The 27942-nt window shown below is 46.4% G+C and overlaps 1 protein-coding gene across 5 annotated transcripts in view; it reads left to right on the forward strand.

Moving 5' to 3' along the window:
* The first annotated feature begins 9269 nt into the window (after positions 1 to 9269).
* The window catches only part of znf462 (zinc finger protein 462), a 50564-nt gene continuing 31891 nt past the window's right edge, over positions 9270 to 27942 (forward strand). Inside the window, exon 1 of one of the 5 annotated variants that reach the window (XM_076979359.1) lies at positions 9270 to 9596. The gene's annotated coding sequence lies outside the window, so the exon portion shown is untranslated. Of the gene's footprint in view, positions 9597 to 9713; positions 10200 to 10237; positions 10610 to 27942 lie in introns of those variants that run through there. The other 4 variants (XM_076979354.1, XM_076979358.1, XM_076979355.1 and 1 more) reach the window with 4 other exon arrangements.

The raw sequence follows: 27942 nt of genomic DNA on the forward strand, positions 1-27942 counted from the left end.
TTAAACTCTCACATGTATTAGTGGTCTATAGTAATTTAATAACATGGTATGTGTAGTCCTGTTCAGGCTCTTAATAATCATATGTTAGGGGGAACTCTTATGATGTGTGTGTTGGGGAACTCTTATGATGTGTGTGTTGGGGTGAACTGTTATGATGTGTGTGTTGGGGTGAACTGTTATGATGTGTGTGTTGGGTAAGCTTGTCTGGTGTGTGTTGGGGAAGCCCATTTGGTATGTGTGTTAAGAAGAAGAGAATGAAAGACAAAAACTTAGTGAGGAACTCAAGTTGTGAACTGATAAGAGGTTAGAAAATACAATTTCATATTGAAAAGTGAGGCGTTAACGATGTTCACGTGAGTTCATGTGAGTGGGCAGATGTATGAGTTTCCTCCCCACTCCTCCCCTGGTGATGTGTGTGCGGGCTATGTGTGTGTGCGAGTGTGTGCATGCATCCGTGTGGGGGGAGGGGAGTGTATGTGTGTGTGATTGTGTGTGCATGTGCGTGTGTGTGTGTGTGTGGGGGGGGTGACTCCAAGACCCAGGAGTCCAGAGTGAGTCAGCAGCTTCATTCAGCAGTTTTGGGTAAGATTACCCCCTCGTCCGGACGCGGGCCATGTCCGCTACGCGGGCCATGTCCGCTACGCCAGCAGATCCTGCATGCCGCGGTGGACTCAGCAAAACGCTCCATTTACTACCACAGCACGGCTCCGAGACACCAGCCATAGGCAGCCACTGTAGAAGAACATCATACGTATTGTTGCAGGAGAATAAATCCGGGAAATAAATAAGGTTTCTCTCTGCATTATGTGTTGGGCTGTGCTGGTGTTTACTTTTACATTTGTATCTGCAGTCTTTAGTGGACATTTTTGTCCAGAGCAACTCACAGTGTCCTCATGGTCATGGGGGTTCTGCCTGTCCCAGGGCACTAGGTCACTATAGCACTAATGCACAAGTATGTATACTAGGAGCATAGTATGTACTGTATTTTACACTATATAGTGTATTCTATACAGGTAAAAGGATTCAGACAAATTAAAAAGGATTCAGGTATCACATTCACCTAGACTGCAAATGGTCTGGGGCAGTCATGGTCTGGTGGTTAGGGAACTGGTCTTGTGACTGGAGGGTCGTGGGTTCGATTCCCAGACCTAAGGCCATGACTGAGGTGCCCTTGAGCAAGGCACCTAACCCCAACTGCTCCCCGGGTGCCGGGCTAGGGCTGCCCACCGCTCTGGGCATGTATGCACCACAGCCCCCTAGTAATCACTAGTGTGTGTGTTCTAACTGCACAGATGGGTAAAAAGCGGATAACAAATTTCAATTGCTGTGAAAAAAAATCACAATTGACAAATATGGCACATAATTCAATAAATGGTACTTTTGATATTTGTATATGTCATGTAAAATATACAGTCTAATTTTACATGCTATTGGTTTTATGTAAAACATTTTGTGGAAGCTCTTCACTGACATGGGTGAAAATTGCACTAATAAGAATATAACACGATTTTCAATTAGCCTCTCACCTGTGAATCATTAAAAAGTTAACCTCTATATAAAAAAGTCATAATTCATGTGCCATTTTTTTCAAACTTTGAATACAAAGAAAAGCTGTGAAAATGAAAACCAAAGTGAATCGGTCTAATGAACAAAATAATGTGTCTGTTTTATGTAAAATATTCTGTGAGAAAATAACTGTTTACAGACATATGTAGGTGTTTAACTCATAAGTGAAGCTTCTCATTTGCACAAAATAGGAAAACAAAATAAAAGTGTTCAGATATCCCAGTGAGCTCTGCTGGTTTAACTGTGAGGAAACTGAAGCTGCATCATAACACTGTCTAGAGAAGTTTGTCCCTCAAATCGACTCCAGATCCATGAGGATAGTTTTGAGGGAAGCTACTGAGGCCAGCAGTCACTTTGAAGGAGCCACAGAGTTCAGTGGCTGAGACAGGAGTGAAGGTGCACCAGTCAACGATATCACGAGCCCTGAATACAGCAGACCTGTACGGGAGGGAGGCCAGACAGGAGTCATTACTGAAGAAAAACCACATCAAAGCACATCTGCAGCTGGCCAGAAAGCATCTGAGTGACCCGGCTAAAATGTGGGATAAGGTTCTGTGGTCAGATGAGACAAAAATTCAGGGTTTTGGAGAAAATTAAAAATGTTCATTCTTCAACAAACACCCACAGGTGTGACACAGGTCTGTTGGGATGCTGCTCCACAGTGGGGACTGGACATCTTAAAGTGGATGGATGGATGGATGGATGGTGTAAAGTACAGGGAGACACTGCAAGACCATCTGTTTTGGTCTCCAGAACTAAAGGTGGGGAGGACCTCCACCGTTCAGCTGGACAATGATCTCAAGCACATGGCCGAAGCAACACAGGAGTGGCTGAACAAAGATTAATGTTCTACCATGACCAAGTCAAAGTCCAGATCTCAGTCCAGGAAGAATCACTTCCAAACAATGTGCAGCCATGGTAGAAACGTACCTCAACACACCTACAGCTGTTACTGCAGCAAAAGGAGCTCCTACCAAGTCTTATACTGGAGGAGTTATATTTTTTCTTGCAATCAGCATTCTTCAGTTCTGCTGACAAATAATGAAAATTTTTGAATTTATTAATCTGAGGGGCTTTAAGGGGATTGGTGGCTTTTTGCATGGCACTGTGTATTAAGATTACCAAGAGCAGGATTAATAAAGAGTCTAGATTAGAGTTTTGATAACTGCTCTGATGGGACGCTCCGTTACATATCTGCACTTGTGTTTCATGTTTATTCAGTTGTCTCATTACGTCCCACAATATTTAAGATAAGAATGTTCCAGAATTTTCATGTAACTGCAGCAGTAATGAATGAAACTGCACATCCTTTCCTGGATTCCTAAATCCTCTGACTAATAACTGCAGGAGTGCCTCTCCCTGCTCGTGTACTGTCTTGTATTGGACTGATAACACACACACACACACACACACACATTTTTGTACCTGCTTTTCATTCACTTGAGCGTCTCCTCTGGCAGCCTGAGTGTTTTACCTGCTGCAACAATTCATTGATTCCCAGCTCACAGACTGCGGCTTGGACCCACAGATAAATCAGATGTGCGTGTTTGTGTGTGCGCGCGCATGTGTGTCTCTGCATTCATGTGAGTGTGTCCAGTGAAAGTCTTTAGGAAACTGCGCTAATATAGACACATAATCTGTGATTGTTTACATTCTGAATAGCTAAATATCTCATTGGTGATTCATACAAGAATCTATGGTTGTTCACACCAATTAAATTGACACATGTCCATTGCATCATGCACAGTTTACTGACTCTGAAATAAATAATCTTCTAAGTCGAAGCTAGAGAGAAGCACGAGCTTGCATGGGTTGGTTTATAATGACTTGGTTATAGTTATAAGGGCCTGGTTATAGTTATAAGGGCCTGGTTATAGTTATAAGGGCCTGGTTATAGTTATAAGAGCCTGGTTATAGTTATAAGGGCCTGGTTATAGTTATAAGGGCCTGGTTATGGTTATAAGGGCCTGGTTATAGTTATAAGGGCCTGGTTATAGTTATAAGAGCCTGGTTATAGTTATAAGGGCCTGGTTACGGTCTAAATGTGGTTTAAATGTGGAACTGTAAGAATCTGGTTTTGGCTTGAATGTGGAGCAATAAGGACATAGTTTTGGTGTAAATGTGCAGCTGTAAGGACCTGGATTGGTATAAATATGAAGCTGTAAGGACCTTGTTTTGATTTAAATATGATTAAATGTAAGTGTAGCAACCGTGAGGAAACGGGATGCCGAGCAAAGAGCGTTTCATAAACGTATAGCTTTTGTTAAGAACAATACGGTACTACACAAACATTCACAGGGTGAAACCAATCGACTGACAAAGAACGTAAACTATACACACACTTAAATACACTAATGATAAGACACGAGTGTAAAACTTAACAATAATAACACAGATGAGCAATAACACACTAAGAAACACATGCACATAAGCACATGTAGACACAGACGAACGTGTACACAAACACCAACGAGCCTGTGGGAGGAGTGAGGAGCAGAACCCCTCACCGAGGGGCACTTTCTCCTGGAGTGCACAGCACCAGCCGTCCAACCCTCACAACAAAGGGTGGGACTAGTGCACATCGCTGGGGCAACGGACCAGCCCACGACCGCCTCCCTGGGAAGACAGGGGGAGACAATGATGGGACAAAAAGACAGAGGGACAAAAATTAAAGTACTGCCCAGACCTCTGTGGGCGGAGGTTTATTAGTGGCCGGGGAGTGTACAGGAGGCCAGGAGGCAAGTCTTGGCAGCTGGACGACGCACCTTGGCTGTTGTCCTCGGCGCACCAAGCCTGGCTCTTTCTTCTCCAATTCACCCTGAGTCTGAGTCCTCCACCTTGGACGGGGGCGTCCAGACGCCGGTGCTGTTGCTGAGTGTGCCTCCCAGCCTCGTGGAGCACACACGTTCCCTGCAGGGGTGCACACACTGGTCCAGGGAGGGAGGGCACACTGGTCCAGGGAGGGAGTGCGCATTGGTCCAGGAAGGGTGCACTTCCCCCGTCCTCCGTCTCCATCTCCGAGCTGGAAGTGGCAGTAGCTTTCTTCATTTCCTGATGGCATGGGGTCTCTTCTCTCTCCACAGCACCCTCCTCTGAGTACTGAGACTCTGTGGACTCAGGTGGCAACCCCCCCCCCCCCCACACACACACACACACACACACACACACAGCTATGACAGGGGCCTGGCTACATCCCTCAGGGGAGCTCTCACGGTCATAGACAACCTACTCCGGATGTGACTCCTCTCTTTCAGAGGAGAGGGAGAGCTTGTACCAGTCCAGGAACCCTCTCACAAACTGAGAGGACCACACACCCTGTATGGTGAAGCCCAGAACTTGAACACCCCGGGTTGGAGGTCTGATTTGCTGAGGAGAAAAAACCCCTTACTGCCTGGCTGGCCTCCGCTCTGACCACAGGATCAGAGGTGTCTCACTGGAAACCAGCCTGCCGGTCCTACTCCCCGAATCGGACCGCCTTGCCTGAAGGGTTGGCTCTCATGTTGCAGGGGTTAGCAGGAGGAAGAGGGAGATGTTTCTCTCCCTTCCTCTCGTGCTTACCCTTGGGCATCCCGGTGGGTCAGTCGTTCTGTAACAACTGTGAGGAAACAGGATGCCGAGCAGAGAGCGTTTCATAAACGTATAGCTTTTAAAGACAACACGGTACTTCAGAAACACTCGTGGGACGATGTCAGACAATGAATGACAAAGAACGTAGACAACACGCACACTCAAATACACTGACAATAATAAGACACAACTAACACATAACGATAATGAGATAAGAGACAGGTGATTCGAATAACACAGTTGAACATACTCTAAGAAACACACATGGACGTAAGCACTCATAGACAGATAGATGAACATGTACACAAACACCAATGACCCCGAGTGAGGACTTAGGGGCGGACCGTGAAAGTAAGGACCTGGTTTAGGTTTAAATATGGAGCTTTAAGGACCTGGTTTTGGTATAAATATGGACCTGTAAGGACCTGGTTTTCATGGCCCTGCTCACACTGTCCCTGTAGCCTCAGAGGGTTTTTCTCTTGCTTATTAATATTTATAAGCTGAAACAAAACAGTTTCTCTCTCTCTCTCTCTCTCTCTCTCTCTCTCTCTCTCTCTCTCTCTCCCTCTCTCCCCCCCTCTCTCTCTCCCTCTGTCTCAGTCTTGTTCTTTCTTTCTCCCAGAAGACGCTGCTGGTGTCCAGACTCCAGTGTACATAAAAGAGACAGACCTCATGTTCACAAAATGCCATCCTTAAACTCCGGAACTTTCTCTAAACGTATGGGACAGAAAAACGGAAAAAAAATGTCTAGGTAGAGAATTAAAAGCTGTAATCTCTGATGTATCTCAACGGTATTTTAAATAAAAAAAAACAGCATATAGGTTCAAGCATGAGTGGATGAGGGAGTGTCTCAGACAGATGGGGGATGTGGTCACCATGGAAGCAGAGGAGGTGTCGTTGCAGGATAAGCTCCTCCGTGGACCGTACCACCGACAGACAGCAGGGGTGGCCGACATGAGACAATCATACTAATGGCTGGAGGTGGCAGGACTGAAGGACGGCACAGAGGCGCTAATCATGACAGCGCTAGATCAGGCACTAAGCCCTAGGTCAACGGAAGCAGGGGCGTATCACACTGGAGAAGACCCAAGAGACACCCAGAGACAGTCCAGGCAGTCCTGGACCTAGTGGCAGGAGGCAAGATGCTGGCAAGGAAAGCCTGCTCTGACACACATAACCAAGTGTCATAGGAGCTGGACGCCCCTCGGTTCAAATTGGGAGGAGCCTCAGAGGGTGGTGGAGAACAATAAGGCTAAGATCCTGTGGGACCTCCAGATGGAGACAGATAAAGCAGTAGTGGAGGACCAAACATACACTGGGACACTGGACAAAATGTAGGAAGGAATATGAGAAGCTGGAGAAAGACCAGGGTGTGGAAGACGAGATGGAGGATGAGGATGAGGATGGTTAATGCCTAGCTTGTCCTGGTGGTGGCAGAGGAACTAAAGGTTGTGACTCTAAGCTGGTGGACTGACTTCAACAGATCCCCAGGAATGACATAATCAATCTTGGATCAGAGGTGGACAATCCCAAAATATACGCCACACCCTCAACTTCCCACGCCACTAGTGGAACTTTATATGCTGTATACATTAATATAAACCTGTATATACTGAACAAACTTCATTACTTTTATGGCATATGGAGCTAGATTTTCAGTTAAAGCAAATTTGTTTCTCTCATGGCCTGAGACACTAGCTGCCCAGGCGTGGTCCTCACACCCTGAGCCTCTCCCGGTCCCGGTGCTGACCCAGTGGCCCGCACGGTGGGACCATCTGAGCGTGTGACGTGCGTTTGTCTGTTTTTAGGTGTGCGGGAGGGGGGGTTGGCAGTACTGCGGCCGGAAGCGGCTGGGGATTCCCGCTGCAGCCAGTCCTGGTCCTCCTGAATTAATCAGATTTACCGCACTGTCCATATGTCACAGCAGCGGGAGGGGCTCTCCACGGGCCTGCCCTTCATCCTCCCGGCCTGATCCTGGAGCAGCCTACCCCGCTGAAACCTGAGCTTGGCCCCCAACAGCCGACTCAGCACAGCTGATCGGGGATCAGTGTAACGTCCAGCTCTAGCCAGCGCGGTGAAACTCGAGCACCTGGACATGCCGGAGCACCTTGGCCCTGCTGAAGCTCTCTCTCACGACTCCTCCTGGAGATGTGTGTATTAGCTTGGGGCTAAGGAATGTTCTAGCTGACTGTGAGAGTCTCTGACTCAATGGAAAGCTCCTTAGGGAGAACAACCATACAAGGGGGGGGGGGGGGGGTTTGTTATTCCTGTAATCATGTGCCAACTCACTCTGTTTTGATCCTTAATTCTCCCTTTGTTTCTGAACGTGACTCTACCTATTTTTTATTTATTTTTTGGTGGTGGTGTTTCCGTTTCTGAGGGAGCGCTGAAAGAGCACCAGGCAGTGAAGGTGCGTAATGGAGTGGTGGTGCCCCGCTGTGCCTCCACCGTCGTCGCACCGCTGTTCGGCCACCTTCCGCTTTCACGTCAGCGAGGTTACGTTTCGTTAGCTCGCTGCTAGTCTACAAATATTCCTGTGGAGGACACTGGGTTCAGAAGAGGCAACCATCCTGCCTGGGAAAAATACGGTCCTGACTTCATTTAATCGTCTTCCTGCCGCTCCGCCATTCTGTCCAAAGTGTCCATGATCCTCGCAGGACGCCGTGTCCCTCTAGTGTATGCTTTCATCACGGCCTGTCTGTGTCATATACATAATAGCACATCAACACAGATTAACAGAATAACCTGTTGCTGAAATCAATACAGAAGGATCCTCCTGGATTAAATATGTTTGTGCAGTTCTCAGAGGAAGGAGATACTGGATTGAAATAAATTTTTTCCCCCTGTTTTTACATAGGAGCTGTGAATATGTAGCTGAGGCACTCTCCCCCACTCACAATATGTATTTGTTGAGTTTTTAGCAGTGTTATAACATTGTTATTGTCAATGCCATTCCAACCACATGTCATTTCTCAGCCCCAAAGCATCATACGCATCATATACATATCATTACAATATTCAGTGTAATGGGAGTAAAAATATCGTCTTCAAATCAGCCACAGTGTACCGTGGTCAAAATGACCCATCACATGTTCCCTCTGGTGGCTTAACAATGGATGCTATGGTAGAACGTGTGGAACGTACTGTAGGGAGGAACACATGACACAGGTGTGTGTAAATAATTTATATCATGCATGTGCCTTGTGGGGTTCTGTGTCATTTATACACTTGGAATAACCTGTAGTGGGTGTCACAACCTGTCAGAGTGTATCACAGTGTTAAAGGAATATTAGATGCCCCTGTTGAAATTAATACTTGGTAAGGAAAATAAATAGAGTAAGTTAAAATAAAGAGAATTAAGTAAGAAGGCTCTGGCCCTTAGCTGGCCATAGTTCCTGCACTGTGTGAGCAGGACCTTAGCCCCACACTGCAGGACATTAATCCCACACTGAAGGACATTAACCCGCACTGAAGGACATTAACCCTGCTCTGCAGGACATTAAACCCACACTGCGGGACATTGACCCCACACTGCAGGACGTTAACCCAGCACTGCAGGACGTTAACCCCACACGTCAGGACTAATATCCCGCATTGATGATGTGCTGTGGTTCCCAGTTTTACGGCTGAGCTGACGTCTGGACCTCAGGTCAGTCCAAATGACCCTGTCTGGATAGAGTATCTCATGAACTCTGAAGACCACACATCCTGGAAACTCAAATGGTTGCTTTTTGTATAATACAGAGCTCATGAATGAATGAATGGTAGAAATTCTATGAAAGAGTTTTTCCTTTTTATTTTAAGGGTCAAGTAATGCAGGTTAGCCGTAAAAAATATATTAAAATTTTTAATAAAATGCCAGCTATTTGTCAATTTAAAATCTAGAAAACGTATAACAAATATTTTAAAATAAAACTCCACAAAATCGTGTTTTTGGCTGTGAATATATCGGTATATTAATCTATCTATATCAGGTGACATAGTCCGTGAGTAAGATCATCACCACCAACGCTTTGCTGGTTTTCTACATTCAGGAGTCTAGACAATTTCATTATGAACCAAGGATAACCCCAAATGACGTAGACGTATGGATAATATGCAATAACGCCGCGTGGCCGCTCCGTTAAGATCCTCCATTAAAGCTGCGTGGTAATCTGCCTGATTCAAGGATGAGAGGCTTCGTGGATCCACGCCACGCTGACCACCCTGCCGCTCTGTCGTCTCATCGCAAACTCTTGTGCACCCTCTGGTGCTTGGTAGTCTCCAAAACTTCTTTGTGTTGCCTGCTTTGCAGATTGTCTTCCTTGTCTCTGTGGTTGCTCATTATTCAGAGACAGACGGATCTCAGGTCATCTGCAGAGGCTGCAGCGGAGAAGCAGGAAAGATGGCGATCATCCACTAGACCGGGCAGGCGCATGAGATACGGGGCAACTTTGAAGAAGATCGCTTTTCAGGACACAGCCGTGAGTAAAACAAGGATCCCAAAAACGTCAGGAGCGGCGCTTGGTTTGTGATCCATGATCACGTCGTTGTGTGGTGGTGGTGGACGGAATAAATTGGAGAGCGCCTCGTGCATGACCTGCGAGGAGCTTTTCTTCGTTTTCGCTTAGTTTAGGACCAGCGGTGGAGACTTGAGGGAGCTTGGTGGAGCACGAACGGGCGAATGGCTCCAAACCGACACCCGAAATATTCAAAGTCAACCCGCTCGGACTCTTCCAACCTTCTATTTATAACCAGCTGGCTCTCTAAGCGATGTGTTTTTGTAGGTGAACTAGCTAGCTGGGACTCGGCGGACCTCGTTTGAGGTGTTGAGTTTTTTTTTAGATCGATCTTTTGGAGAGATAAATGCGGCTGGTGCGCTCAGGGGTTTGCGCGTTGAGTTATTTACTCGCTTGAAGAAGAAGGAGAAGAAGGAGCCATTGCACGGATTGCTGTTCTCCTAGCGCCAGAGCTGCGGGAACCGAGCGTCCATTAGCGACAGTCTGGCTGGCACTGGCGCTGCTCCTCGTCCAGACACCCACTAAAACAGCCACTGTTCCCGAAGGCGACCTTCGCTCAATTAAAATGTAATCTGCCGGGTTTTTAAGCACACTTTCTCCACGCGAGTGGAGGTATCTTCTGTAGCGAAGGGGACCAGCACGTTATTTCTGGTTGTGTACTTTGTGTTCTTTGTATCTCCACGCCGTGTTTTGGACCGTGTGTGTGTGTGTGTGTGTGTCTGCGCTGTCAGTGCTCTGAAGTCAGGTATGTCATTGTAGGCTTCTCCATAAAATGGAGGAAGGCAGATGAGTCTCGCAGGAGAGCAGGAGCGAGGCAGGAGCCGTCCTCGCGCGCACGAACAAAGGTTGACTTTCTTCTCGCGCAGCTGTAGCCTACGTGTGGTGACGACTCTAATCTGCATGGACGAGGAACCTTTGCGAGACATAAAAAGGAATATTTTTACCTTCTCATTACACTTTTTTATGAACGAATCAAGGTTAGGCTTAAGTCTTTTATATTAAAAAATGAGTTTCAAGCTGTTTTAACCACGTTTGTACTTTTTTGTAGTTTCTTCTGTTTTTGTTCCACTGTCCTGGGCTTTTTTTTGTTTCAGAGTATACTGGGAGGCACTGGGGCAGGGGACGAAGGCGCTGGCAGTGATATTGTGAGAAGGGCAATGGATGAGATGGGAATGTTAATGCTGTCTAATGCAGCGGCTTAGTCTGCACAGTGTTAATGTTCTACACAGTGGTCTTCACACACGGCACAAGAAAGAAACTCTCTAGAAGTTTGAAAGTTCTCTGTGTAAAAGGACCGTGTTGGGGCATTTTTAACCTGTATGGTGGTTTGTTGTAAGGGCTGGTCCAGTGCACACCTGAGCTGCATGTTTTCTTGGACTTGGTTGCTGGTTTACTGTTTTGGATGGTGAAGCTCAATGCTGTGCTCGCACAGGTCAGATTTTCAAGAGTGGCATCTCTTTCCTGAACTTGCACCTGCGTGTTCCCCTAAACTCATTACTTTGCATTAAACAGGAAATGAAAATGTGTATTTTTTATTAGTGTAAATAGCTGAGGGGTGTGATATTGATTTAAAAGAAACTACAGTACATAATGGGACGCCAGTGACATGGTTTTACCACAGAACCTGCTCTCACATTATCCACCTATCATCTCATTCCATCAAAAAACCTGAAAATCTCTTTTGGCACGTAACCTTTTGGCTGTGTGTGTGTATGTGAGAGAGAGAGAGAGAGACAGAGGTGTGTGTGTGTGTGTGTGTGAGGCATGCTTTTCTCAGTCTTCTGTACTGTGTGTTTGTTACTGCAGTAACTCTGGTCACTGTAGACTCCTGCTGACAGGCACTGTGGGATACGGTGGACTTTCTCTCTCCACTGCACACCAGCAATAGCGCAAGCTCAAAATGGTGGCACGAGCCTTTGGTCTAAGTCCAGCAGACACTCACATCAGGGTGACTGTAGAGGGACGGCTCACGGTTCACTAATCTGAGTCCATTAGGGCACCTTCAGACCGGCCGTGGGTCCAGTTTAGTCGGTTTCAGGTCTAAGGTCATTTAGGACTCTAGTGTCTGAGGTAGACCGGGTTCCTTTTGAAGGACACAGTGAGTGAGGTTGTTTTTTATCTCTTGTCCTTTAGCTTTGGTTTTGCAACCTGCCAATCCAGTTTGAACATGTTCTACTGCTGGTGCTGCTCCTCCATTGTGTGGGGAGCTTCTGAAGTTTGCAGTGTCAGTAGCAACTTCTGAAATCTCTCTCTCTCTCTCATTCTCTCCCTCTCTCTCTCTGTTTAAGGCAGCCATGTGTGAATTAGTCAAATATCTCTGATGACATTGCTGTAGTAACAGAGTAATGTCTTTGATCCCTTTGTGTGTCTGACCTGGAAAAGCTAAAAGCCCCCTTATGAAAGTGAGGAGTGTTCAGTGTCGGCCCCGGGGTCATGTTTGCCACTGACCCACTTACGCTGGGCTCTTCAGAAGCCCAGGGAGATAGAACTCGCGCTATAGACTTTGTTTTTTTAATTCAAGTTTGACCTTTTTGTCAGTTAATTTAAACTTTGTAGAATGTGCTTGACAAAACAGAGAACACTTTTCCTTACAGTGAAATCTGCTCCCTCGGTGGGCCTTTATTATTAAAGTGTAATTGGCTTGAGGTACCTGTGTACTGACTGGAACTGCAGGGTATCTGTTGTAGCACATTTAACAGGTCAGTAATGATTTCAGTGGCTCTACCTCGGTCCTAACGCAGTCAGAGTTATATTGGGGTTTGGTAGCAACCTACATGTGGTCAAAGTTCACTCGCTGCACTTGACCTTTTGACCCTTTGTGTGTAATTTTGACCCTTTTTAAAGCATTTAAAGCATGACTAAGGGTTGTGTTTTGTCTTTTTTTGTGTCTTTCCATTGTGATGGACAAAGAAAACAAACAGCGGGAATACAACAGTTGTCCTTTTGTGTGTGTGGAGATTATGGTCTTAACGGGTGAGCAGCACCCCGCGAGCAGGGCGGTCCACACGTCTCCTCCCGTCCAGCGTCCCCACCGGCTGACCCGTGTGCTCAGGCTAACCGCTAACAACTGCCGCTCGCTCTTCGGAGGTCTGATCGCTGAACGAAGAGTCTGATTACAGAAGGCATCTCACAGCGTGTGTCTGTTTTAGGGTTTTATTTAGAGCCTGCAAATGTGAGATACTTGGCTGTGGTGGTGATGTGTTCGCATTGGGTTGCTACATTTGACTCAGAAAAGCCCAGAAAACGAAAACAAACACACAGGTAATAAACAGGTAGTATTGGCTATCGTGCACCAGATTTATGTGACGGGCATGGCAGGTTTATTTATAGAGCACATGTCATATTTAATATTTAAAAGACAGCTGCTGATTTAAATAGATTTAAATGTGATTTTAAAAACTATAAAAGTTGAGGTGAAATGGATGCGAAATACACATAAAGGTATAAAGTAGAGGCATATGGCAAAAATAACTGACAAGGTGACTGTAGTTAGCCCAGTGTTACTGCTGTGTGTTGGTAGAGACTCAGAGGCCTGGTAATATTAGTGCCATGTGTTGGTAGAGACTTGGGGAGGCCTGGTAATATTAGTGCTGTGTGTTGGTAGAGACTCAGAGGCCTGGTAATACTAGTGCTGTGTGTTGGTAGAGACTCAGAGGCCTGGTAATATTAGTGCTGTGTGTTGGTAGAGACTCAGAGGCCTGGTAATATTAGTGCTGTGTGTTGGTAGAGACTCAGAGGCCTGGTAATATTAGTGCTGTGTGTTGGTAGAGACTCAGAGGCCTGGTAATACTAGTGCTGTGTGTTGGTAGAGACTCAGAGGCCTGGTAATATTAGTGCTGTGTGTTGGTAGAGACTCAGAGGCCTGGTAATACTAGTGCTGTGTGTTGGTAGAGACTCTGAGAGTCGTCCTGAAGGGCACAGGTAATGCGAAACTGTCAGGGTCACGCCACAGCCAATTAAACACCAGCACCAAGCAGCACACCAGTACGTATTTCACCATAATGCTCCCAGCAGCCAGCACCAGGTATCAGCTGTTCCAAAGTAATAAGCCTAATAATAAATGGGAAATAAATTTGTGTCTGGGGAAGAACAATACATTTTCCGGGACACACGATTGAAAACAGGGACATTTTAGGAAACACCATGACAGATGGTTACCCTTCAATAGCATGTGCCTGTTAATTGTTCACACTGTAAACAGCTAGAGACTTATTTATAGACTTTTGGATTACAATAGGAGGTAATTCCCCAAAGCAGCAGTGCAGGACAAGTGACCCAACCTCACCACTTTCGTTTCCAGTGTTGCAGTAGGACTGCCAGGGTTTTGCATGGAGTTTTGCCCATGTCTTCTTAACACTGGTCGGGGAAAGTCTGGTTTCATTTTCATTTAACGATTTGATGGGGATCACGAGGATGAACGTTTAATCTCTTAGGGATGTGTTCGGCTGTTTTGCAATTTTGATTTTATGTTTCTTTAATGTGAAATTAAAGCACAAATCAAGATGTTTTAGAGCTAAATTAAATGTAAATTAATTGGTATCAACTTGTTAAATTGAAACTGGCCTCAGTGGTGAAATTAGGGCTTAACTCCAGGCCACATAATGAGTGTTGAGAGTAAAACGAGAATGAGCAAACACGCAGACAGCCAAAGGCCTGACATGACTTCCTCTACCAGCCTAGAGGAAGATGCGGGGGGAGATGTTCTTCCTGCCTCGTTCTTCCCTCGTTCTTCTGTCGTCCTTCCCTCCACGCTGAAACCTAAACATGTCGTCCACGACCTTCAGTTAGAAGCGTCACAGAAAACCTTCAGCTGCCATATCTCCATAATGGAAACCTTGAACCTTCATATCTCCATAATGGCTCTTGGCTGGAACATCAGACCAGGTGCCCTCAGAGGTCCACAGGGACCCTGGAGTCAGCGGGGGTGTAGTTCCTGGTGTGTGTGTGTGTGTGTGTCTGTGTGTCTGTGTGTCCGTGGTTGGAGTGGGGTGGGGGGTGTTTCGGAATGTGATGAGAAGATTTAATTTGAATAATTCTGGATGTAAAACAGGCAGGTGGTGGCATTAATAGGGTGAGGTAATCAGAGAATGCTAAAACCCCTGCCATAGTGTGTTCAGGATGACGTCCCGTGTGATTTAATTGATGTTGTCTCAGTGTGTCTTTTGGCGTTTTTCTCTACCAGTATATATTTAAACACATTGATGGGGTTTATTAGTGTAACCAAATCTGGGTTAGTATTGTTTTCTTTTAGCCATGACGAGATGCTTTGTGGTCTCTTTCTAAGATGCACGACTGGAAGGTGGACCTGCCTTTGTTGTTAAGATGAGATGACAGACCTCCATTTTGATGTGGTAGGGGTGTGGTGGGGTAGGAGGGGGGGGGGGGGTACGTGAAGTGTGCAGCAAAATGGACTGCTCGGTCCAGACAGGACACAGGAGGAAGCTAGAGACCGTGGAGTCAAGCTCACACCAGCTGAAGCCCAAAGCTCCCTCCTCGGGCTGGAGCAAGGGAGAGAGATGTAGAGAGAGGAAGAGAGAGAAAGGGGAGGGGGCAGAGAGGGGAGAGAGATGGAGGAAGGGAGTGAGAGAGAGGCTAAAACATACAAAAGCCAATTGAAATGGACCAGTGGCTGCTTTCTTGACATGATGCATTGGCTCCTGGGGAGTCTTCCTCATCCAGACCAGGCTCCAGTTCTGCACGCGCTCAGTGGAGACGCAGGGTCTGCACATGCTCAGTGGAGTGGCGTGCTCTGCACATGCTCAGTAGACGTGCACGGTCTGCACATGCTCAGTGGAGAGGTAGTCCTTGCGTGGCAAACTCTCATGGTGACGATTTTAGAAAGCTCTGACAACCCCCGAAAGTTATGCAACCTCTTAATCGACAAAGCAAACTGCCTGTTAATTCTACATCACACACTTGTTATTGTATACCGAGTGAGTTTTTATGGATCATCTAATTGGTTCTGTGTGCACCGCTAGACCAGGCTAATTGATTTGCATTAGCCCAAGTAGGAGGGGCGGGTTGATCTGATTAACGTGCTTTTGTTGAATGGTTAATTATTGTGCATCATTACCTTCTGCACAGAACCTTTTCACCATCATTTGTTGTGGAGTTTTCCTTCCATACGTGGATGTATGCTGTAGAGAGACACACACCCCATCACACACACAGATAGTACAACTACTGTGCACAATGAATTAATCTGAGAACACTAAGATTGTGTAATTTCTTGGGTATTAAAGAGCACAGGTAATTTAACTGAAGAAGACAAAATGATACTTCTGGTGTGATTGTCTGTACCCACACACACACACACACACACACTGCCATCTTCTCAGATTTTTAGGTGTCTTTCTAAGTGCTATCTTGATGCACATGACTGTAGAGGAAGTCTCCCCCCCCCCCCCCCACACACACATCTCCCCACCACCCACAACCCCCTGGGGGATCCAGAGATAGGAAGTGACAGTGTGCTTTGCTGTTACCACTTCTGACCACAGAGTAGATTTGATAGGAGCTCATCCTGCCTTAGAGATCGCTGCTTCTTTTGCACACACACTACACACGTTTTGTCACAATTGGAAGAGACCCATATATATCCATATGCTTTTAGAGACGGTGCCCTTTTCCACCCCCGGGAACTGTAGGTTGGGGGTCTGTGTTTCAGAGTGTTAGGGTTGGGGTTCTGTGTATCTAGGTGCCGGGGCTGAGGTTAGGTCTTCGAATTTGTGGCCGAGTGCTGAATGTGGCTGTACATTAAGATTTTGTCTGAGTAGATGTGTGTTTTGCTGTTGTCTGAGGAGTGTGTGTGTGTGTGTGTGTGTGTGTGTGTGTGTGTGTGTGTGTGTGTGTGTGTGTGTGTGTGTGCGTGTGTGTGTGTGTTTGTGTGTGTGTGTGTGGTTTTCCTCAGCGTCGCGTTCTCGTTGCTTCTCCAGAGCCCTCACAGCCTGGGCCATTGTGAGTGGAGGCACCTCGCGTCGGACGCGCTCCCGCTGACACGCGCAAAAGACCGACATCCCCTGCTCCTTTAGAGTCCCCCTGGATATTCACACACATGCTGGTTTCATGGGCCTCTCGTCCTCCCTTTTCTCGGGATATCAGAAGTTCCTCTTGTCCCGCGTCTTTGTCCGTCGCAGCTATAGCAGTGAGTCTGTAAGACAGTCAGACATCTACACTGGCCCTCTTTCTCTGGAAGACTCAAAACAAACCACTGTGTGCAGAATTCCTGTAGCCGTGCCACTGTGAATGGAAAAACCCGTGTGTTGGTGTGGAGAAGCCTATGAAAAACGCGTGTGTGTGTGTGTGTGTGTGAGAAGACGCTTTTGCTGCGGAGGCCCTGAGCATGGCCAGGACAAGGCTCTCATTCACAGGGGAGAGCAGGCAAGCCAGAGTAAAGCTCTAGTGGGGGGGAGTGGAGGAGAGAGCTCCTTTGAAGGGGATCTCCAGTAGGGGGAGCACCAGTAAGGAGAGCTTCAGTGGGGTTGGAGCTCACGTGGGGTTGGAGCTCCAGTTGGAGTCGGAGCTAAGGTGGGGTTGGAGCTCCTGGCCTTGCCCCTGAGGCTCGGCTCGTGTCCAACACTGATTAAACATTGAAGAAGCTGGAAGCTCATGCCTCGTTGCCGAGTTAATATTAATGGATCTCTCTCGTCTTTCCATCACAAGTTGATGTAAGAGCAAAACCTCTCACCTCTGACAAAAAGAAGGAGATAAAGAGAGAAGGAAGGATTAAAAAGAACACATAAGAGTGGGAGCTCCAAGGTAGTGGAATCCCCGTTCTCCATTAACTGTTCGCCGTGTCGTGAGGCCGTGGAGAAACCTGCCTGCCCAAACTAATATCTTACTGTAAGCTACAGCTGAGCTATTTCTGTGGTCATTTCCACAAGGAACCGTCACAGCATCTGTAACTCGGTCCTAGACCTGTCTTAATCTCACCTGTTTCTACTGGGAATTGCTCCTGTTTGCTTTGCTGCTGGTCTGAGGTCAGTTTTCCTCTTCCTCTATCAGAATGGAGGCGGAGTTAGTCAGGCGAAGACGTTTAAGGCCGTGGGCCGTTTGGAAGACTGCAGCCCAGCGTGTAACCTCAGCCGCATGCTGTAACTCTAGCATTTGCAGTGTCAGGATTGCAGAAGGAGGCCGTTCTCTTCCGACGCAGCCAATTAGAAGCGTCTCCTCCTATAGACCCGCCCAGCCATGCAAATGCCAAACCCTCTGCCCTTCAGACCAACAGAGAGGTTTTTTTTTTATGTTTTAAAGAAAGACAGAAGGAAAGAAGAAAAAAAAAGCCCCAGCCATCCATGCGCGTTGAGTAACATGAACCTGCGTGTCGGTGTAACGGGCTCCTCTGTGACAGGAGTGAGGTATCAGAGCGTGTGTGCTCCAGACCAGCATCTGCGTGGGTGTCTTCAGGCTTCCCGAAGCCCCTCACGGTGAAAGAGAGTTCCTGCCGCCGTCTGCCAGGTGCCAGGATTTCTCCCGCCGTGCGCCTTCCCCAGACGTCCCTGCCTTCACTCACGCTCCTGCCGCCCCGAGCCCTCACGACGGCTCATTTCCGTGCGGGCGGTGAGTCCTCGCCGTTCTGTCCGGCGTGTGATCGGCGCAGCAGTGGTACCAGGCTCCTGTCCAGGTGAGCCGAACCGCGCCAGGCAGAGGAACAGCGCCGCTGGTTTATACTGCAAGTTTCCATATTGCCACTTGTGATTTTCACCCCAATTGGAATTAGTCCTCCACATTTACCCATCTGTGCAGTGAGAACACACACACACACACACACACACACACACACACACACACACACACACACACACACACACACACACACACACACACAAGTGTACCACAGGCCCGGTGGGAAGCCCTAGCCCAGCTGGGGTTAAGTGCCTTGCTCAAGGGCACTTCAGTCATGACCTAGGGCCTGGGAATCGAACCCACAAACCTCCAGTAACAAGACTGGTTCCCTAACCACCAGACCATGACTGCCCCAGTCTTGTCTAGTGTCTTAACCCCAGTCTTATCCCCAGTCTAATGTGGATTAAACATCCACATGAGCTCTTCTTGTAGTCGTCCGACTCCACATCTACTCGGCGCTTGTATTTTGGACGCTGTAGTGGTCGTGGCGAAGCCATGTCTGGTTGCTGTCGGTTTTTGTTCGTCACTGCTGAGTGCGGGTCTGCCGTCTTCTTCAGAAGTCTGTGCTGTCTTTCCACCAGAGATAAACCGTGCTCCAATACACCGGCTTGGCCCACGCCTTCTGCTTGTTAAGCCCCTTCCAAGTACAAGGATATTGTTGTGGTAAGACTTGAACTAGCGTCGTGGAACGAGCACCTCGCCGTCTTCTGACGTTTTTTTCCACAGATAATGGAGCGTTAATCCGCCGAGGCATTCGACTGCCACTTCTGAAATTCCGATGTTTCGGTGAAGGCTGGAGGTTCGGGAAACCGGCACGGGGGCAGCGCCCTAGCCGTGTTTGTGTGAACATGTCAACAGTGGGAGTGTTTTGGATAACTGCTTTGTGATCTGCTCTTAAATCAGCACCTTCGTGTGTTTGTCTTTGTGTACAAACGGGAAATACGTCACTGTTGAGGAGAGGGGTTCATTGTTCTCAACGTTAATCAGCTTGGATTCATGATGACAGGTGTCGTAAGCTGAATCACATTTAGCTTTGTATGTATTGTTTTTCCTTGTCTGCGTATTGAAGGTGTTTGTGTAGGACTACAGAAACTCAGTGAGGCTTGAGACCCTGAGGAGGTTAACCTGTGACCTCTGAACTGTTGTTACGAATCATGCCGAGGCCATTATCCATTCACAGAAGTACTGAACACGTATAAGTCCTGAACGTGTATAAGTACTGAACACGTATAAGTCCTGGACGTGTATAAGTACTGAACAGGTGTAAGTACTGAACGCATCTTCCAGCTCACTCTCACATTTACAATCAGTTCTAATGAGGAGCATTAGCCTGCAGCAGAACTTTATATTATACCAGAGTGTCTGATACTGTACATGTCTGGTGAAATATGTGTCTGATACCAGTGTGTCTGATATCGGTGCGTCTGATATATGTCTGTAGAAATAAGGTGAAATATACAACACCAGTACGTCTGATACATACTGAAATGTGGAGAAATAAATTGTCATTGCGTCTGATATGTCTGATGAAATAAGGAGAAATAAATCCAGACGCCTTTGCGATATCTCTGCTGAAATATAGAGAAATAACTGATACCAGTGTGTCTGATACATGCCTGCTGAAATATGGAAAAATGAATTCAATCATTACGTCTGATATGTCTGAAATAAGGAGAAATAATACAGATCCATCTGATATATCTGCTGAAATATGGAGAATTAAACGATACTAGTATGTCTGATACATGCCTGCTGAAATTCTCAGAAATAAACACACTGATGCCAGTGTGTCAGATATATACCTGCTGGAACCTGTGTAGTCATGGCTTAAAATCCCCAAATTCTAGTGTAGTGTGCCTACACAGAGGCATTTTTGCATTGTATTGCATGATATTCTTGTTATTAAAAGCGCTGTTTGTTATCTCTCCTTCTTCATTTGAAACGAGCATCTCGTCCCGCGCTGCCGACGCTCGGGCTGACCACAGCCACACAAGCGGTCCCGCGTTTCATAAGCCATTTTGTCCTGTCGCGCGGTGGGGCCGGAGATAATGGCGGAACTGTGTGCCCGTGGAAGCCAACGCCGCTGCTTCTCGAGGGCATTTCGTCAGCCGGGGCGGAGGGCGAGTCAGCGGAACCCTCCTGGCCTCTTCTGCTTTCACAAGCACGGGAAAAAAAGAAGAAGAAGGAAAAAAGCATAAGAAAAGGCCCCGGCCGGCGGTGGTGCGGAAGTCCGGGTCCCTCCGTCCTGGGCAGGGAGACGAGAGGGAGGGCAGAGGAGCGGGAAGGCCGTGTCCCGCCGTGTCGCCGTGTCCCGCCGTGTCCCGCCGTCCCTCCTTCGGTACTTGTTCCGCTTCAGCTTTGCTCGCGTCTCAGTCTGCGCTGAGCAGGTTTTATCCGATGGTCGTTTGGCGCTTGGTTTGCTAGGTGGAGCTGGGTGGGTTGGTGGTACGCTGTGTCGGTGGTGAATCTTGAACTGTACGCCGCCCTTATGCTTGCCGACGCCTTGCGGCCTGATTGCGCGGCCTTTACTCAATAGTCTGACTGCAGGTCCTAAAGTGAAGTGCATGAAACAGGATGTTTAAAGTGGGCAGTGTCTTCGGCTCTTTGAGAAGAGCACAGAGAGCCTGTGTGTGTGTGTGTGTGTGTGTGTGTGTGTGTGTGTGCGGATTTCAAGTGTGTGTTTCATCAGGGTGAATGCTACGACTTGGTATTAGGGGTCAAAGGGCAATCTTAAAGTAACCACCTGCTTTAAAACAGATATGGTCAGACTTTGCTGTACGAATCAAACAACTGTTCATTTCAGTGGAGGAGCAGTAGAAAGAGCCAGCTGGTCCTGATGGTGTTTTTAAAGAGAGGTCTCCTAGTCAGGAGAAGAGAAGCAGCAACAGAACAAGCCGAGCACGTTGGTGTGTGTGTGTGTGTGTGTGTGTGTGTGTGTGTGTGTGTGTGTGTGTGTGTGTGTGTGTGTGTGTGTGTGTGTGTTAGCCTTACAGTTTGCTCATCTCTGTTTACTATTGTGTCATTCAAATAAGATGATGTTTCTTATTAGATAAGAAGATAAGATGTTTCTTATTAGATATTCAGTATTCTACCAGTAATGCTATTCAACATTGTACTGTAGAGGCGCGTGTGTAAACATGTAGTGTGTGTGAGTGTGTGTGTGCATAGAAATGTGTGTGTGTGTGTGTTTGTGTGTGTGTGTTTGTGTGTGTGTGTGTGTGTGTGTGTGTGTGTGTGTGTGTGTGTGTGTGTGTGTGAGTGTGTGGGTGTGTGTCTTTGTCTGTGTGCGAGCGTGTGTTTGTGTGAGTGTGTGTGTGTGTGTGTGTGTGTGTGTGTGTGTGTGTGTGTGTGTGTGTGTGTGTGTGCATAGACACATTTCCAGCAGGTGCCTCTTTTGCTTTTTGTTTGCCAGCTGAGGCGTTTGGTGCCACACACTCCTCTTCTTGATACTTTAAGGGCATTTATTCAACCCAAACGTGCCATCAAAGCCTGTAATCAGATCACAAATACAGTGCACACCAAACACGTTTAGCCCTACTTCCTGACAGGATACTGTGGGGTATTCTTTTGGTATTAACTGATATTTGATGTTGCTTCTAAAACATTGTCTCTGCTGCCCTGTTAGTGTACACTACCAGCGTAAGCTTTTTTGTTTGTTACAAAAATTACACCTAGTTTCTACCTCAGGAACACTGTATTACATTTAGTAGTCGAGATATAGCAGGTCACTTTTGTGCTTATGACCGTCCATGACTGGACTGGCATGGAGAAGTGATTTATTAATGGAAGAAGAACCATCATTACCCTCCTCAAAGGTTTCTAAATAGTGTCCTCTCTGCTTTTGTTTTAATTAAAGCATCACAAAAGTGTTGTTTAACTGCTAAACTGTGGTCTTCGGGAAGGGCTTTTGTTGGTTGCTTCTTTGAGATGTTGGTTGGTTAATGGTTGACCTAGTTCTACTGCCATCTGCTTCCTGGAACGGATTTGCTGTGAAATAAAAGCCAATGGTTTTGGGGAAGAAGATTATAACCGTGTCACACAGTCTCTTCCAAAGTCCTGTTTTGGAAGTGTGAGAAAAATGTATCATTTGTACAGTTAGATGGGTATTAAGTTTACAGTTTGGTTTATAATGTTGTTATTATATGACATTACCGGTGTGCTATTATGTCCTATTTTTCTTACTTTTGTAATTTCTTATGATGTTAATGTGTGGAAAAAGAGCTGAAATGTTTTAGATTTCCAAAGCATTAGAGAAGTTCACAACCCCCTCAGCATCACCAGGATTGGCTGAATGATGCTTGAGAGTTGCAGTTTTCAAACAGTGCCACAGATTCTTGATTGGACTGAGATCTGGACTTTGACTTGGTCATGGTAGAACATTAATCTTTGTTCAGCCACTCCTGTGTTGCTTCGGCCATGTGCTTGAGATCATTGTCCAGCTGAACGGTGGAGGTCCTCCCCACCTTTAGTTCTGGAGACCAAAACAGATGGTCTTGCAGTGTCTCCCTGTACTTTACACCATCCATCCATCCATCCATCCATCCATCCACTTTAAGATGTCCAGTCCCCACTGTGGAGCAGCATCCCAACAGACCTGTGTCACACCTGTACTTCACTGTGGGTGTTTGTTGAAGAAAGGACTTTTTGAATTTTCTCCAAAACCCTGAATTTTTGTCTCATCTGACCACAGAACCTTATCTCACATTTTAGCTGGGTCACTCAGATGCTTTCTGGCCAGCTGCAGATGTGCTTTGATGTGGTTTTTCTTCAGTAATGACTCCTGTCTGGCCTCCCTCCCGTACAGGTCTGCTGTATTCAGGGCTCGTGATATCGTTGACTGGTGCACCTTCACTCCTGTCTCAGCCACTGAACTCTGTGGCTCCTTCAAAGTGACTGCTGGCCTCAGTAGCTTCCCTCAAAACTATCCTCATGGATCTGGAGTTGAGGTTTGAGGGACGGCCTTGTCTAGACAGTGTCTAGGTGGTGGTATAATATATACATGTACACTGTATTGCCAGAAGTATTCAGTCACCCATTCAAATAATCGGAATCAAGTGTTCCAATCACTTCCTGTGCAACAAATCCAGTCTTGAAATTTCCTCCCACCACAGTCAACTGTCAGCTGTATTATAAGAAAATGGAAGTGTTTGGGAACTCGGCCATGAAGTGGTTGGCCATGTAAACTGACGGAGCAGGTCAGCGGATCCTGAAGCACATAGTGTGAAGAGGTCGCCAACTTTCTGCAGAGTCCATCACTACAGACATCCAAACTTCATGTGGCCTTCAGATTAGCTCATGAACAGTGTGCAGAAAGCTTCATGGAATGGGTTTCCATGGTCAAGCAGCTGCATCCAAGCCATACATCACCTAGTGCAATGCAAAGCGTCAGATGCAGTGGTGTAAAGCACAACGCCACTGGACTCTACAGCAGTGGATGTGCGTTCTCTGGAGTGATGAATCACGCTTCTCCATCTGGGAATCTGATGGATGAGTATGGGTTTGGCAAGGGCTCTGTTGGGGGTGGCAACTGCCCCTGCCCCCCCCCCCCCCCCCCCTTTGGCTCCTCCACTGGGTCAAAGATCCCCTAAACACACTCCTAAACCTTGTGGACAGCCTTCCCAATGTTTTGGACAGAGGTCCTTCATCAGCTATGCAAGCCAAGCAAAGTACACTTCTCTTTGCACAGTTGATGAAGGACCTCTGTCCAATACATCCTGTTTCTCTGGAAACCTTGTGTACTTCACTGCAATTGTGAATATCTTTGCATCTCTCATATGCATCTATCCATGTACACTGCAGTAATTCACTTGGAATATTCATTAAACAAAATAATCACCTGTGCAGGTGTCCAAGGAAAGTGCTTCTGAAATGTTTCTAGGAAGTGCAATCACTTTATGTTGGAAAAAAAAAAACAGACATTTAAATCATAACATTCATTTCACATTCTGCGAGTGTAAGTTCTCTAACCTTGCTGCCATAGCAACAGCTGCCAATGCAAACGGCTACGTCATTAATGGAGTGGCCATTAGCATCAGAATGCCTTCGCCACTGGAAATGACAAATCCTTAATTCTGGTCTGAAGGTGTTCAGCAAAACGATCAGCAAGCCTTCTCTCGGTTTCTCCACTATGCGCTACATTGCCGTCCTGCAGTAGCGCGTGAGGAGTAGTGACTGCTAACAGACGATCCTTTTGCACCTGTTATTTCAGTGGCTGCGTTGATAAATGTTCATGTAGCACATCTAGAGCGGTTGCGGATTACAGCACCACAGTTATTATCCGTCTGATAATTTATCTCACTCTTGATGAGCATATCTTTGATGTTTTTGTTTAATCTGTAGGAGATAAACTGAGGGCCCTCAAAGAGTATGATTTCTGAATTCTGAATTTATTAAGATGATCTGAAGAAGATTCCAGGGGGAGAGGAACTGCAGGAACCGTGGTTAAAGATGCAGATGTGCTCAAAATTGCAGTGTCGTGTACAAGGTTTTCAGAGAAACGGGAAGTCTCACACATAGGTCCTTCATTAGCTGTGTGAGCACTGTGTGTGAAATACGTTGCTTGCACAGCTGAGGATGGTTCACGAGCAACATAGTTGAAGCCTGTGTCCAGATCAGCGTAACACTGCTGAATCCTCCACTGATCTCGCTCACCGGTCAGGAGAACTGGGCGATGAGGTCAGTGTTTTATCCCTAAATGTTTGACTGCTTGACTTCCTAATATTCTAAAAATGAACTTGAGCTGATGCTGATGGTCATGTGGTCACATGGTGTGAGGAAGTTGAATTTCGTCAGGTTTGTGTGTGCGTGTGCGTGTGTGTGCGTGTGCGTGTGTGTGGGTGTGTGTGTGTGTGCATGCGCAGAATTGGCCATGACCTTTAGGAGCAGAACAGAGAAAATGTAGTTTTAATTGAAAACATCTTGTGTTTTTTAATTTTGTCATGTGGGTTATGTTGGTTGGGTCATGTGCTGGTCAGCTTTCACCAGGACAGCTAGTGTTGTATGGCAATGCTCTGTTTCACAGCTTTAAGGGAAGGCAAAGCTGCTCTTGGACGTTTCCAACACAACAGAATACCTTAATTCATAAAATGCTGTTTTTTCTTGTGTCGGCCTGGTGCTTATGTCTGTCTCAGTCAGCCACAACATTTGTAGCAACAGGTAGCATGGTTCATCATCCTCTAAACATATGGGAACAGGAAATTACAATCTTAGCTAAGTGGAAGAAAAAGCCATCTGTAATTACTTTTAGAAGTGAAGGTCAATTTTCCAGATAAGTAGGAAGAGCTTTGCAGGTGTTTACCAACTATGGCCAGAAACATTAAAAATGGCATACATTATAACTGAACAAGGTGACTTCAGGATCGTAGAACAAGTTCCAGTCACAGGTTTCTAACGCTGGTGAATACGCACCCCCGAGACACAAGCTGGGGCTACACATCTCAATCCCAGCCCAACTGGAAAAACTTCTGCAGATCATTAAGAGTTCACTGCCTAGGGTTAAAGTTAAGAGTTAGCGTAGCATGGAGAGGGTTAGAGTTAAGAAGTAGCGTAGCATGGAGAGGGTTTGAGTTAGCCTAGCATGGAGAGGGTTAGAGTTAAGAGGTAGCGTAACATGGAGAGGGTTTGAGTTAGTGTAGCATGGAGGGGGTTAGAGTTAGCACAGCATGGAGAGGATAGAATCATGGACTGGGCTTACAGTGCTGGAAAGAGTTGGATCACCAATTTTTTTGTAAATTACGGCTGACATATGTGCTGGGTATTGTCAAGTATTTCCCTATAAAATATGTCACGATACATCACAACAGGGTTGCCAACTTTTGAAGATCACTTGGAATGAGATTTTAACCTGGAGGGGGTGGCAAACGTAATTTGTTGACGTAATTTGTTACGTTTACAAACGTAAATTGTTACTGGGGCAGTGTAAAATGGACACAAATGAAGTATTATATCACGATCGATCGATCGCCAGTGGTTGGCGCCAGAGCGAACTAGTAACTCATTGAATCATAGATATGGATCAGAGGTAAGTAAACTTGATTTTTTTTTCCGCATGAGAAATCGGAAGTGTGGCGTGAGAGCGTGTGAAGACGGTCAAATGCGTATGTCTCACGTTGGCAAGCTTTTTGATGAAAGCTAAGGCAGAATCCTGTACGTTGGCCTTTAGTAACTAGTGCTAACTGAATTATACATACAAAAAAATACATTTAAAAGAAATATTGATACAAAGATTCAATATTGTATCAGTACAATAAAAAAAATTTATATTTCTAAATATAAAAAATTTAGATTTATAAAAATTTATAGATTTATAAAAATTTATAAATCTAAATATGTCCCAGTACCAAAACAGCTCTATGCTGGTTTCAAGCAACATGGCATCTTACACAGGAATGCTATTAAATAAGGTTCAGTTCTTTGTAATTGAGCAAAATTTTTATCTGAAACCTGAAACATGCCTCCAAGTTGTGCACAAATGATCTAAGGAGAGAATTTGAAGGGCAAGAGCAGATTGTGGACCAAACTGTGAGAACAAGGCATAGAGCGGCTGATTTAGAGCCGCTGATTTAAGGAACCCAGTCCTGGAGGCAGGTTTCATAGAGCGGCTGATTTAAGGAACCTGGCATTCGTACACTTGCACATCATCATATGTATTACATTTGTGGTTACATAATGCCTAATCAAATGATGCTAATATCTGTCTTTGTTGGAGTGAGAGCTAATCCTCTTTATCATGTGCTGAGGGCGGATCTTGAGAATTTGGGGACAAACACTGAGGTGAAAAACTGGATGAACTAGAATGTAGGGAACCGGTGTGTCCTGTGGACGGAGGAAGTGGTGTCTGTAGCGCACTACCGTTACGACAGACACGGATTGCCATCATGATTCTCAAAGCATCGTTTTTTTTCTCACCGTGTCAGGTTGGACCCTTCACGCGGAGACACTCGGCTCTGGTAGACGGCTGTGGAGAGCCAGCCCACACGCCTGTGCGGCGGACTACATTCTGTTGGTGCATGTGTAACTCGGGCCCTGTCCCCGGCCCACGGTGGGGGCCTTCTCTGAAGTACGGAGGCAGTGCTCCATGTCACCGGCTGCCGTGACAAGTTGAGCAGCCGTGTGCCGTGTTTGCCAGACGAGGGAAGAGTGCTCGGCTGCGTGTCGGACAAGTGTGTGGTGCATTCTGAAAGCACTGCTCACAAGAAGTTAAACCTGCTTTTCTGGGCGCCAGGATCCTCGTACTCTCCACCTACTGGTTTTTGTGGTCTAGTGGTCGTCTAACTATAGAAACTTTGCTCTCTTGCACTCTTCTCTGGTGCACTTGCACATTTACAGACATCACTCGCGTTGCCGTGGCTGTGAGCAAAAATTTGTGGCTGGACCCAGTCGACCCGCATCAGGTGTTTAATATAACGTGACTCACGATGTAAGAAACACCGTCTCCCTAGAGGGAGGTGTAGGGGACACCCCCCCTCACAACCAGGTTGAGTCCTTTTCCAGTTAGTATTTTAGCCAGAACTAAAGCGGTTTACGGCTTTGAAGTAAAAGAGCCGTGTACTTTCAGTTCCTGTGTCAGTGAGAATGAGGACAGTGGTTCAAGGGCTTGTGTTTAGCAGCTTGGATTTTATGCACGCATTAAAAATTTGATGTGGTTCTAAGGCGCCTTCCTGTGTTCTCAAGTGTTTGGGTAAAT

The sequence above is a fragment of the Brachyhypopomus gauderio genome, chromosome 18 (genome assembly GCF_052324685.1).
Source record: "Brachyhypopomus gauderio isolate BG-103 chromosome 18, BGAUD_0.2, whole genome shotgun sequence".
NCBI classification, from domain to species: Eukaryota; Metazoa; Chordata; class Actinopteri; order Gymnotiformes; family Hypopomidae; genus Brachyhypopomus; species Brachyhypopomus gauderio.